Source organism: Narcine bancroftii, chromosome 4, assembly GCF_036971445.1.
Source record: "Narcine bancroftii isolate sNarBan1 chromosome 4, sNarBan1.hap1, whole genome shotgun sequence".
Classification (NCBI taxonomy): domain Eukaryota; kingdom Metazoa; phylum Chordata; class Chondrichthyes; order Torpediniformes; family Narcinidae; genus Narcine; species Narcine bancroftii.
In genome coordinates this window covers 57,044,201-57,057,963 of record NC_091472.1, presented here as the reverse complement: position 1 = coordinate 57,057,963, position 13,763 = coordinate 57,044,201, and positions in this window count along the sequence as shown.

The following is a 13,763-nucleotide window of genomic DNA, read 5'->3' as shown; positions in this document are numbered from 1 at the left end:
CCTCACCACCCGTTGAAGTCTTTGCCGCTCTTCTTAAGTGCAATGGGAGAACCATACTGTGCTGCAGTACAGCAGGATGCTCTGTATGGTGGAACTGTAGAAGGTAATCAGCAGCTTCTGACCCACCTTGCTCTTTTTGAGCATTCTTTGGAAGTACAGGCGCCTCTGGGCCTTTTTGATGACTGCTGAAGTGTTTACAGTCCAGGAGAGGTCGTCTGAGATATTGATGCCCAGGAGGGTGAAGCTGTGGACCCTCATCACACAGTCACCATCTATGTTGAGGGGGAGCGGGTCAGACCTGTGCTTCCTGAAGTCCAGAATGATTTCCTTTGTTTTTGTGGTGTTTTGGATCAGGTTATGAGCCCGGCACCACTAGGTCAGATTCAGGATTTCATTCCTGTAGGCAGACTCATCTCCCCCTGTGATCAACCCGACCACCGTGGTGTCATCTGCAAACTTCGCCACGGTGTTACTGGCGTGGACAGGTCTGCAGTCGGCGGTGTAAAGAGTGAAGAGCAAAGGGCTCAGCACACAGCCTTGTGGGGAGCCCGTGCTCAATGTGCGGGTGGAGGACAGGTGGGTTCCAAGTTTGACTGTCTGTGGTCTATCTGTAAGGAAATCTTTGATCCATGAACAGGTGAGAGGATGAAGGCCCAGAGCAGACAGTTTGCTGACTAGGATATCGGGGATGATGGTGTTAAAGGCTGAGCTGAAGTCCACGAAAAATCCCCTTGCATAGGTGTTCCTGTGTTCCAGATGGCTCAGCACAGTGTGGAGGATGATGGATATGGTGTCTTCCGTCGATCTGTTTGCTTTATAAGCGAACTGGTGTGGGTCGAAGGAGGGAGGGAGACAGTCTTGGATGTGGCCTAGGACCAGTCGTTCCAGGCACTTGGTGATGACAGGTGTGAGTGCTACTGGACGGTAGTCATTTAGGCCGGTTATTTGTGCTTTCTTTGGTATGGGTATGATGGTGGAGGCCTTCAGACAAGCTGGTATAATGGCTTTTGACAAGGAAAGGTTGAAGATTGTGGTGAAGACCTGGCCCAAAGTACCTTCCCCGGTACACCGTCTGGACCAGTGAAAGGGAGTGAAAGGAAAGAAGAACAGCAGCAGGAGGCCCAACAGATGAGTAGCCCAGAAGAAGAGGACCAACAGCAAGAAGCCAAGCAAGAAGAAGCCCAGCATAGTAAGAGGGTGAGCTTTGTTATACATGAAGAAAAAAGTCTTTTCTGGAGGTGGTTGGGTGGGAGAGAATAACCGTCACTGCGAAATCAGTTGATGCTTGCGAGTGGGTTCACAATCCAAATGGAGAGGGGAGTTATGGTTGCCTGGCAAGGGATAAGGGGCAACTCAGAGAGGGGGGGGGTGACATTTGGGGCTAAGGGAATATTGGATGTGGGAGTGGTTGAAATATTTTATGTTTTAAATGTGTTGTCATATATTGAGTTTAAAAAGGGAAAACTGAGAGATGAAAATGGGGAAAATGGGGAAATTCTAATGTGGTGGTGAGAAAGTGGAAATGAGGTGTAAACAGGGTATGTTGAATTATATGACTATAAATATTAATGGAATACATTACCAAATTAAACAGAAGAGGTTATTACATTTCCTGAAAAAAGAAAAAATAGACATAGCATTTGTGCAGGAAACGCATCTAACTGAAGTGGAACATAATAAATTAAAGAGAGACTGGGTAGGGCTTGTAGCGGCAGCATCATATAATTCAAAAGCTAGAGGTGTAGCTATATTAATTAATAAAAATGTACCAATCAAAATAGAGGAAGAAATAATAAATGCAGCAAGGAGTTATGTAATGATAAAGTGTCAGATATATTCAGAATTTTGGAATTTGATCAATATATATGCACCTAATGAAGAGGATCAAAAGTTTATGCAAGATATTTTTTTGAAGATTGAAGATATGTAGGGGAATATATTGATAGGAGGGGATTTTAACCTTAATTTGGACCGAAAGGTAGATAAAACTGGACAAAAGACGAGCAAAAAGAATAAAGTGGCCAAATTTATGGTTAAATCAATGCAGGAAATGAAACATGAATATATGGAGTAGGCAGCACCCAAGGGAGAAGGAATACTCATATTATTCGAGTAGGCATAAAACATACTCAGGGATTGATATGTTTTTGTTGTCGGCCCATATTCAAGGGAGAGTTAGGAAAACTGAATATAAAGCTAGATTGCTATCTGATCATTCACCCCTGTTATTAGCAATAGAACTGGAGGACATCCCACCAAGAACATATAGATGGAGGTTAAACTCCGTGCTACTTAAAGGGCAGGAATTTAGAGTTGTTTATTGAACGCCAAATTAAAATGTACTTTGAAATAAATACGGAATCAGTGAAAGACAAATTTATATTATGGGATGCAAGCAAAGCTTTCATTAGAGGGCAGATAATAAGTTATGTAACTAAGATGAAAAAGGACTACAATCCTTTAGTAAGTACAGAAAAGGAACAAGCAACAAGGGATGATATAACAAAAAGAAGAGAATTGGCGGACAAAAAAATAAAATACGAAACATTACAAATGTATAAGGTGGAGAAGAACATAATGAAAATAAAGCAAAAGTATTATGAACTAGGAGAAAAAACACACAAAATATCAGCCTGCTAACTTAAAACAGAACAAGCTAAAAGAACTGTATTGGCATCAAGGAAAAAGGACAAACAAATTACATATAATCCAATAGAGATTAATGAGAACTTTAAGGAATTTTATGAATAATTATACCAAACTGAGAAGGAGTGGAAAGATGATAAAATAGAAGAGTTTTTAGCTAAAATTGAACTGCTGAAATTGCAAGAAGAGGAACAAAACAAACTGATAAAACCATCTGAAATAGAGGAAGTTCAGGATATATTAAAAAAAAGCTGCCGAACGATAAAACGCCTGGAGAGGATGGATTCCAAATAGAATTCTATAAAACATTTAAAGAGTTATTAATTCCTCCTCTCCTGGAAGTAATGAACCAGATGGAAGAAACATAAAACTTGCCAGATCCATGTAAGACAGCAATAATTACAGTAATACCAAAGACGGGGAAGGATCCACTAACACCAGCATCATATAGACCAATATCTCTACTTAATTCAGATTATAAGATAATAGCAAAATTATTAGTAAACAGTTTGGCCGACTGTGTACCAAAAATAGTAAAACAAGATCAAACTGGATTTATTAAGAAAAGACGAACAGTGGATAATGTCTGTAAATTTATTAATTTAATTCATGCAGTTCAAGGAAATAAGTTGCCAACAGTGGCTGTTGCTTTAGACACAGAAAAAGCCCTTGACAGGGTAGAATGGAATTATTTATTCAATGTATTACAGAGGTTCAATCAACCAGAAAAATATATTAATTGGATTAAAGCATTATATAATGGACCATTGGCGAAGGTAACAGTAAATGGATATGTATCGAACCAATTTAAATTAAGTAGGTCAACTAGGCAGGGATGTCCATTATCTCCCTCACTGTTCGCTTTAGCAATAGAACCATTGGCAGAACTGATAAGAACAGAAAATAAAATAAAAGGGATAAAAATAGAAAAGGAGTATAAAATCAGTTTATTTGCAGATGATATCATAATATACTCAACAGAACCAGAAATATCCATAAAAGAATTACATAAGAAATTGAAGGAGTATGGAGAAATATCGGGGTACAAGATCAACGCAAATAAAAGTGAAGTGAAGCCAATGAGTAATGCGGATTATACAGAATTTGAAAAAGAATAACCATTTAAATGGCAAACACAAGCAATCCGATACCTAGGTATTAGGTTAGATAATAATTTAAGCCACATGTACAAATTAAATTATCAGCCACTAATAAAGAAATTGGAGGAAGACTTAGAACATTGGAAAGAATTACCGCTAACGTTGATAGGGAGGGTAAATTGCATTAAAATGAATGTCTTCCCAAGGATACAATACTTATTTCAATCGTTACCAATTCAGTTAACAGAGAAATTCTTTAATGAACTAAAGAGGAAATTTTTATGGAAAGGGGGGAAACCGAGGATAGCATTAGATAAATTAACAGAGAGGTACAACCAAGGTGGTTTGCAGTTACAAAACTTTAAAAATTATTATAGAGCAGCACAATTAATGTATTTATCAGATTTTTATCAGACAAGGGAAAAAACAGATTGGACTAAGATAGAGGTAGATAAAATAGGGGAGAAGGTACTGGAACATATACTTTATAAGTGGGATGAAAAGCTGCTATGATATAAAAGCTCACCAGTATTGCATCATTTACTGAATATATGGAAGAAGATTCACTTAGAAAGGAAAAAAACAAATTACCAAATACCAAAATTATTATTGACACAAAATCAGCTAATCCCTTTTACAATAGATAACCCTTCCTTTAGAGAATGGGAGAGAAAAGGAATTAAAAGAATAGAAAATTGTTTTTTAGAAAATAATTTATTAACATTTGAACAAATGAAGTACAAATATGGAATAACCCATGGTACAATGTTTGCATACCATCAACTGAAAGCCTACTTAAATGATAAATTAGGAAATAGACTGAGATTACCAGAAGGAAGCAGCTTTGAATATGTGATTACAGACACAATGATAATTAAAAAATTTATAACAAACATCAAGCTGCAAGAGAAGGAAAATGATGAAATAAGCTTTAAACCCAAACAAAAGTGGGAAAAGGATTTAAACATAAAGATAAAAAATGAAACACGGGAAAAGTTATTTTCTGGAACTATGAAGAATATAATAAACATAAGGTTATGCATGATACAGTATAATTGGTTATATATCACGCCCCAAAAGTTAAAAAAAATGGGATTCAACATTATCAGATAGATGTTTTCGTTGTAAGAAAGAAATGGGAACAACAGTACATGCAATTTGGGCATGTGAGAAAGTGAAAAAGTTTTGGGAAGATCTAAATCAGATATTAAATAAAATCACAAAAAACAACATACCAAAAAATCCAGAGATCTTTCTTCTAAGTAATATAAGAAGTAAGGAATTAGGCCTCAAACTGGATGAAGCGCAAAAAAGATTTATTATGATAGCCTTAGCTGTAGCAAAAAAATGTATAATGTCAACTTGGAAATCGGAAGAGAGCCTGAGAATACAGCAATGGTACCTGGAAATGAATAAATGTATTTCATTGGAAAAAAATAACATAATTTAAAAAATAAAGTCACATTATTTGAACAAATTTGGGAACCGAACATGGAATATAACAGAGAGGGCTTGCCTCGGACCTCCACCCCCTAAAATGATAAGAAGACATAATGACTTGATCCAGTGTGTAAAAGTAGATGACAAATTTTTCTGGTTTATTTTTCATTGTATGATGACATTGTTTAATGGTTTTATTGTATTGTATATGTTGAATGCTAATTGGTTTTGGAGGGAGGTGAAAGGGTGGAGGCAAGGTAGGGAGGAAAAAAGGGGAGAAAATGCCACTGTGTATATTTAAGAGGGAAATGTTTGTATGTATTTTGATTGATATGGTTCACAGTGTGAAAAATAAAAAATTACAAAAAAAAAAAGAAAGTAAACAAGGTAGTGACTGAAATAAATATTGAATTCGAGGAAAAATATTTATTTTAATACAATTAACCTGACCAATCAAAGTTAATGGAAGATCTTTCAACTTAATCAAATCCGGTTTAATTCATCTTAATATAGGTACATAATTTAATTGATATGATTGATAGTTCATATCCATAAACACACCTAAATATTTAATTTTACTTGTCCACCTTAATTTTGTAATTGTTTTAAATTCAGAATAATCTCCCACTCCAACTGGTAAAATTTCACTTTTATCCAAATTAACTTTAAATCCCGATAATTCTCCAAATTTCAGCAAAACACTCTTGCAATTGTTTCAACATGGTTACGTCAAATATACCAACACATCGTCTGTGAATAAATTAATTTTATTCTTCATTCTTAACCCTCATCCCTTTAATTTCTTCATTTTGTCTAATAACCTGAGCTAACGGTTCAATAACCAATGCAAATAAGGCTGGTGTCAATGGGCAGCCCTGTCGAGTTGAATGAGTCAATTTAAATGGTGAAGAAATCTGTCGATTTGTCACCACCCTAACAATTGGGTTCGTATATAAAGCCTTAACCCAACCAATCAAAAAAGGGTTGAATTTAAATTTCTCTAACACTTTAAACAAAAAATCCCACTCAACCCTATCAAAAGCTTTTTATGCATCTAATGCAACCATTAGGTTGGTTAGGTTGCTTTCGATATGCATTGACCAAAGTAATTAATTGAAATATATTGTCTTATGCATTTCTATTCTTAATAAAACCTGTTAGATCAATGTGTACCAATTTAGGTAAATATTTAGCATGTCTATTAGCTAATACTTTCACTATAATTTTATAATCTACATTTAATAAAGAGATAGGTTTATATGAAGACACTTTTAATGGATCTCTATCTTTTTTTGGAATGACAGTTATTAAAGCACTTGAACATGATTCTGGTAACTTCTGATCTTTAGTAACTTGATTGAACATTTCTCCAAATTCATTAGAAAAATCATCATAAAAGAGTTTATAAAATTCCATAGGGAATCCATCATCCCCTGGGGACTTTCCATTAGGCATTTCCTGAATAGCTTCCTTAATTTCAAAATCTGTAAATGGAGATTCCAGTTCCTGAACATCATTTCCATTTAATACCGGTAACTTTAATTTAGATAAGTAAGAATCAATAGAACCATTATCCTGTTTCCCCTCAGAAGTATATAATTTAAAATAAAATGAATAAAACTGGTCATTGATTTCCTGAGGTTTGTCAGTAACTTTTGAATTTTTCTTAACAGCATTAATAAATGTCTGTTCCGCTATCAATTGCCAAGCAAGTACCTTATGAGCTCTTTCCCCCAACTCATAATAACATTGTTTAGATCGATTAATTAAGTGCTCAAACTGATAAGTTTGTAAAGATTTATAATGTAATTTCAACCTTGCTAATGCAACTTTTTAAAATCTTCTGTTACACCTTTCTGAAAATCTTTCTCTTACTCAGCAATCTTATTTTCTAATTCTAAACTTTCTGCCATTTATTGTTTCTTAACTTTCTTAGAATAACTAATGATCTGCCCTCTCAAATAAGCTTTTAAAGCATCCCATATTACAAAATGACTATCCACAGAATTAACATTTTCAGTCAGAAATAAAGAAGTGTGCTCTTTAACAAAAGTAACAAACTCTGTTTTTTTCAATAACATTGCATTAAACCTCCATCTAAACGATGGACGTACTACCTCCGAACTTTCACAAGTAAAAAGTAATAAGGAATGATCTGATATAACTCTACTTTTATATTCAGCTGTAATACTCTATCTTGTAAATGTGCTGATGCCAAAAATAAATCAATTCTAAAAAATGAATCATGTCTTGAAGAATAAAAAGAGAAATCTTTCTCTGTAGGATTAACTTTTCTCCAAATTTCCACCAAATTTAAATCTTTCATTAACACATTAATTTGTGTTGCCATCTTTGATTTCCTTATACTTTTTGGATTTCTGTCCAATAAAGGGTTGAGAACACAGTTAAAATCACCACCAACTAAAACATTTTCATTAGTTTGAGTTCACAGTAAAAAAAGCTTCTGAAATAAACCGATAATCATCTATATTAGGGGGATAAAGATTCAGCAAAAATTTCACAGTTCACTTTTAATACTCTGCCAGCATACCCCTCTGAAGATTCCAATTCAAATGGTAAATTTTTATGAATCAAAATCGCTACTCCTCTTGTCTTAGAAAAAACATGACCAACCCAATCTCTTTTCAATTTCAAATCTTCTTTCTCAGTCAAATGTGTTTCTTTTTTTATATAAGCCAATATTCTCTTTCTCTTCATTGGATTATTTAACCACTGAACATTAAAAGTTGCAAAATTCAATTTAGACATCTTTTTTAACTACTAATATTATAACACATTATAAAATAATGCTCCCCTCTATAATTCTTCTAAAAGAAAAAAAAACCCTCAAAAAGACCCAGAAAAAAACCACCCAAAGGTAGTAACACCCTAAAAATCTGGGTGTGGTGAACCCAGTAGCAGCAGATGACTATTAAAGTTTTCAGTGTCATCCATCCCCGCCCCCCCCCCAGCCAGATACATATTTATTATTTAATCAAACACAATAGAATATAGTCCATATATTCAGCCCAATGATTCCAAGCCCAATGACTGCTCTGGATCTTCAACATCAAGAAGACTTTGTGTCAACTCTTCTTTCTTTCCATTCCCATGTCCTTTTCCATTTCCTTTTACCCTCCTCTTAGGAGATAACGAAGGAGAACACCCAATTCTTCGCAATTCCGGCAAAGAATTAGCAAAAACCAAAGCATCGTGATCATTCTCAAAAAATGAGATTGGAAGTTTCCATAGAAAACCTTCAAAATTGCAGGATAACGAAAAGCAAACTTGTAGCCTTTTCACCACAAAACATCTTTGGCTGTATTAAATTCTCATTGTCTTCTAATAACCTCTTGACTCAAATCAGCATAAAAAATACACTGTTATTTTGAACCATTAATGGAGATCGATTCTGCCTTGCGTTCTGCACTGCCATACGTAAAATAATTTCTTGATCTTGATATTTTAAACAACGAATCAAGACTGCTCTCGGTGTTTGTCCTGGATGTGGTTTTCTTCTCAGAGCTCTGTGAGCCCTATCCAATTCCAAACCTTCAGGAGAAAGCTCTTTACCCAGCACCTCTGGGATACAGTGCTTAAAATTTTTTATAGGGTCAGCACCTTCAATGTCCTCTGGGAAACCAACTATATTCACATTATTCCTTCGACTTTGATTTTCCAACAAATCAATCTTTTTTAATAAATCTCTTTTCTGAATCCCCCAATCTACAGAAAAACCTTCCACTTTTTCCATTTTTTCTCTATTACGTTCTACCTGAGTTTGACACTCAGAGAAGGCTGTTTCAGTTTTCTTAAAATTATCTTGCACAGTATCAACTGGTTTTATACATCTATTAATATCACTTTTAACTACAGTCATTTCCTGTTTCACAGTTGACATTTCATCACACAAGGTATTCATTTTTATTTTCATCTCCATGAATCCTTGATTCACTTGAGTTGATATTTGTTTTAATATATTGTACATATTGTACATTTGACAAGTAATCCCTTCCAAAACAGTAAACACTGAATCCAGTCCAGATTCCACTTCCACTTTTTGAGATCCACTTTCTTTAACTGCAAGCTCCTCCTCCTGGACGAATTCCAATAAGGTAAGTTCCTCTTCTTCCTCAGTCATCGTAGGTCCCTTAGCTGAACAGCTGCGGGTCTGGGGACCCGACGCCGGCACCCTGACCTCTTCAGGATGCCGGCGTTCAGGCTTCCCCACAGCCCAGACTTTCTCCAGAAGCTCTCGGACCCGCGATGCCCCACGCAGGCCAGGCAAAGCCGTCAAACACGCAGGAGCGTTCTCTGACACTACACTACGCGCCACTGTGCCACCCAGCAAGGTTGCGGGTTCGTGGGTCCCCTTATCAGCCATGCCGCCCGTGCGCATGGCTTCACATGAACGCGGGTTGGCAACGGCCAAGCTCACTGATGTGCTGGCGCCATCTTGGGGAAGCAGGATCGGCACCGGAATCAGACTCGAACGGGCTGGAGTCCTCTGAGGCTTGGAGACTCCCAGCGATGACTCCGTGTATTCAGATATGCAGGTAGGCCTCAATTCTTCCGCACTTTTATATGGTAGTTTTTTCTGACGCTGAGGTCTAAATTTTTTCACATTGGATGCCATCATAAAGCACTGTTATTTAAATAACTGTAAATCTTATTTTTAACCACTTTTATGCTTTTTAAAAACCGGGTATTTAATGATCCAGCTGGGGAAAGGTGGAATACATGACTTTCTTTTATGCCATCTTGCCATGCCCCCTGCATCCAGCCTTTCTGATGTAGAGGAGACCACAATAAGAGAACCAGATGCAGTAGATGACCCCTGGAGATTTAGAAGTGATTGTTGCTTCACTTAGACCATAAGATATAGAAGGAGAAGTTGTCCATTCAGTCTGCTAAATCTGCTCCACCATAACCTTTGATACCCTGACTATTCAAAGATCTATCAATCTCTGCCTTAAATATACCCAACAATCCATACTCCAGAGTTGCTCGTGCTAGCAAATTCCAGAGGTTCATGAGTCTCTGGCTAAAGAAATTGCTCTGCATCTCTGTTTTAAATGGCCATCATTCAATCCTCTGTGCCTTTTTGTCCCAGATTCCCCTACTTTGCCATATCTACTCTGTCCAGGTCTTTCAACATTCAAAATACTTCTATGAGATTTCTTCTCATTCTACTGAACTCCAAGGAGTACAGTCCAAGAGCTGTCAAATGTTCCTCATATGCTAATCTCTTCATTTGACGAATTATTTTTCTGAATCTTCTCTGAATACTCTCCAATGCCAGCACATCCTTTCTCAAATAAGGAGCCCCAAACCATACCCAGAACTCCAAGTGAGGTCTCACCATTGTTCCGTTGTTCAAAAAAGGCTCCAAAAGTAACCCAGGAAATTATAGGCGTGTGAACCTGACGTTAGTCATGGGTAAATTATTTGAAGGTGGCCTAAGACATCGGATATACCAGTGTTTGGAGAGCCGAGGACTGATTATGGATAGTCAACATGGCTTTGAAGTGGTAGGTCGAGTTTAACCAATCTTAGAGTTTTTTTGAGGAGGTTAACAGGAACATTTAGGAAGGAAAGACTGTGGATGTTGTCTGCATGGACTTTAGTAAGGGCCTTTGATAAGGTTCCACATGGGAGGTTAGTCAGGAAGGAACAGATACTCGGTTTTCATGTTGCAGTTGTAACTGGATTCAACTTTGGCTGTACAGGAGAAGCCTGAGAGTGGTAGTGGATGATTGCTTCTCATACTGGAGGCCTGTGATCAGTGGTGTGTCTCAGGGATCATTGCTGGGACCATTGCTGCTTGTCATTTATTTCAAAGATCTGGGTAATAATGTGATAAATTGGATCAGCAAGTTTGCAGATGGCACAAAGATTGGAAGCATTGTGGTCAGCAGAGAAGGCTTTCAAAGTTTGCAGAGAGATCTGGAGCATCTCGAACAATAGGTTGAAAAATGGCAGAGTGAATTTAATGCAGACAAGTGTGAGGTTTTGCATTTAGGAAGGACAAACCAAGGAAGGACATACACAGTAAATGATAGGGCACTGAGGAGTTCAGTAGAACAGAGTAATCTGGGAATACAGATACATAATTCCCTGAAAGTGGCATCACAGGTAGATAGGATTATAAAGAGAGCTTTTGGCATATTGGCCTTTATAAATTAAACTATTGAGTAAAGGAGTTGGGATGTTATGGTAAAGTTGTCTAAGACATTGGTGAGGCCAAAATTGTGTTCAGTTTTGGTCACCTACTACAGGAAACATATCCACAAGATTGAAAGAGTGCAGAGAAGATAAACTAGGATGTTGCTGGAACTTCAGGAACTGAGTTACAGGGAAAGGTTAACAGGTTAGGACTTTATTCCCAGGAATGTAGAAAAATGAGAGGAGATTTGATAGAAGTTTACAAGATTAAAAGGGGTTCTTCTTTGGCTTGGCTTCGCGGACGAAGATTTATGGAGGGGGTAAAAGTCCATGTCAGCTGCAGGCTCGTTTGTGGCTGTCCGATGCGGGACAGGCAGGCACGGTTGCAGCGGCTGCAGGGGAAAATTGGTTGGTTGGGGTTGGGTGTTGGGTTTTTCCTCCTTTGCCTTTTGTCAGTGAGGTGGGCTCTGCGGTCTTCTTCAAAGGAGGTTGCTGCCCGCCAAACTGTGAGGCGCCAAGATGCACGGTTTGAGGCGTTATCAGCCCACTGGCGGTGGTCAATGTGGCAGGCACCAAGAGATTTCTTTAGGCAGTCCTTGTACCTTTTTTTTGGTGCACCTCTGTCACGGTGGCCAGTGGAGAGCTCGCCATATAACACGATCTTGGGAAGGCGATGGTCCTCCATTCTGGAGACGTGACCCACCCAGCGCAGCTGGATCTTCAGCAGCGTGGACTCGATGCTGTCGACCTCTGCCAACTCGAGTACTTCGACGTTAGGGATGAAAGCGCTCCAATGGATGTTGAGGATGGAGCGGAGACAACGCTGGTGGAAGCGTTCTAGGAGCCGTAGGTGATGCCGGTAGAGGACCCATGATTCGGAGCCGAACAGGAGTGTGGGTATGACAACGGCTCTGTATACGCTTATCTTTGTGAGGTTTTTCAGTTGGTTGTTTTTCCAGACTCTTTTGTGTAGTCTTCCAAAGGCGCTATTTGCCTTGGCGAGTCTGTTGTCTATCTCATTGTCGATCCTTGCATCTGATGAAATGGTGCAGCCGAGATAGGTAAACTGGTTGACCGTTTTGAGTTTTGTGTGCCCAATGGAGATGTGGGGGGGCTGGTAGTCATGGTGGGGAGCTGGCTGATGGAGGACCTCAGTTTTCTTCAGGCTGACTTCCAGGCCAAACATTTTGGCAGTTTCCGCAAAGCAGGACGTCAAGCGCTGAAGAGCTGGCTCTGAATGGGCAACTAAAGCGGCATCGTCTGCAAAGAGTAGTTCACGGACAAGTTTCTCTTGTGTCTTGGTGTGAGCTTGCAGGCGCCTCAGATTAAAGAGACTGCCATCCGTGTGGTACCGGATGTAAACAGCGTCTTCATTGTTGGGGTCTTTCATGGCTTGGTTCAGCATCATGCTGAAGAAGATAGATAGAGTAAATGCAAGGAGGCTTTTTTTTACTGTTAGCTAAAATACAAACAGGAGGATATGGGTGAAGGGTGAAAAGGGAAAAGTTCAGGGGGACATGAGATGGAACTTCTTCACACAGACAGTAGTGGGAGTGTGGAACAAGGTGCCAGCTGAAGAGGTGAATGTGGGCTCAATTTTCATATTTAAGAAAAATATAGACAGGTAAATGGGCGGGAGTGATATGGAGGGACTAGGTGCAGGTCAGTGGGGCTAGGCAAAATAATAGTTTGGCACAGACTTGAAGGGCCAAAGGGCCTGTTTTCTGTGCTATGTTCTATGGTCCTATTGCCTCAACAATCTTGATAGCTACTTCTTGCATAACCTGAGGGTACATTCCATCTTGTCTGGGAGACTTATTTACCATTAGACCTTTCAGCTTCCCAAGCACCTTCTCTCACGTGATCGTGACTGCACTCACTTCTCTTCCCTGACATTGTTGAAGTCCGGTATATGGCTAATGTCTACCACAGTGTAAACTGATGCAGAATACTCATTCAGTTCCTCTGCTATCCTCTTTTATCCCATTATAATTTCTACAGCATAATTTTCTATCAGTCCCATATCTACATGCCTCTATTTTACTTTTAATGTATTTTTTTTAAAAAAAGCTTTTAGTATCCTTTTTGATATAATTTGCTAGCTCCTTTCAAAGTTCATCTTTTCCTTATGAACTTCTTAGTTGCCTTCTGTACACTTTTAAACGCTTCCCAGTTCTCTGTCTTCCCATTAATTTTTGCTTTCTTGTATGCCCTTTTGTTTTTACTTTGGAGGTGTCATTTTTCCATTCAAATATTTCTTCATTTTTGAATATACCTATCCTGCACCTTCTTTTTTTCCTCACAGAAACTCCAATCATTGCCGCTCTGCTATCCTTCTGCTAGTGTGCCTTTCCAAAGAACTTTTGCCATTTCCTCTCTTATATCTGTCGTCCCCTTTATTCCATTGATTTT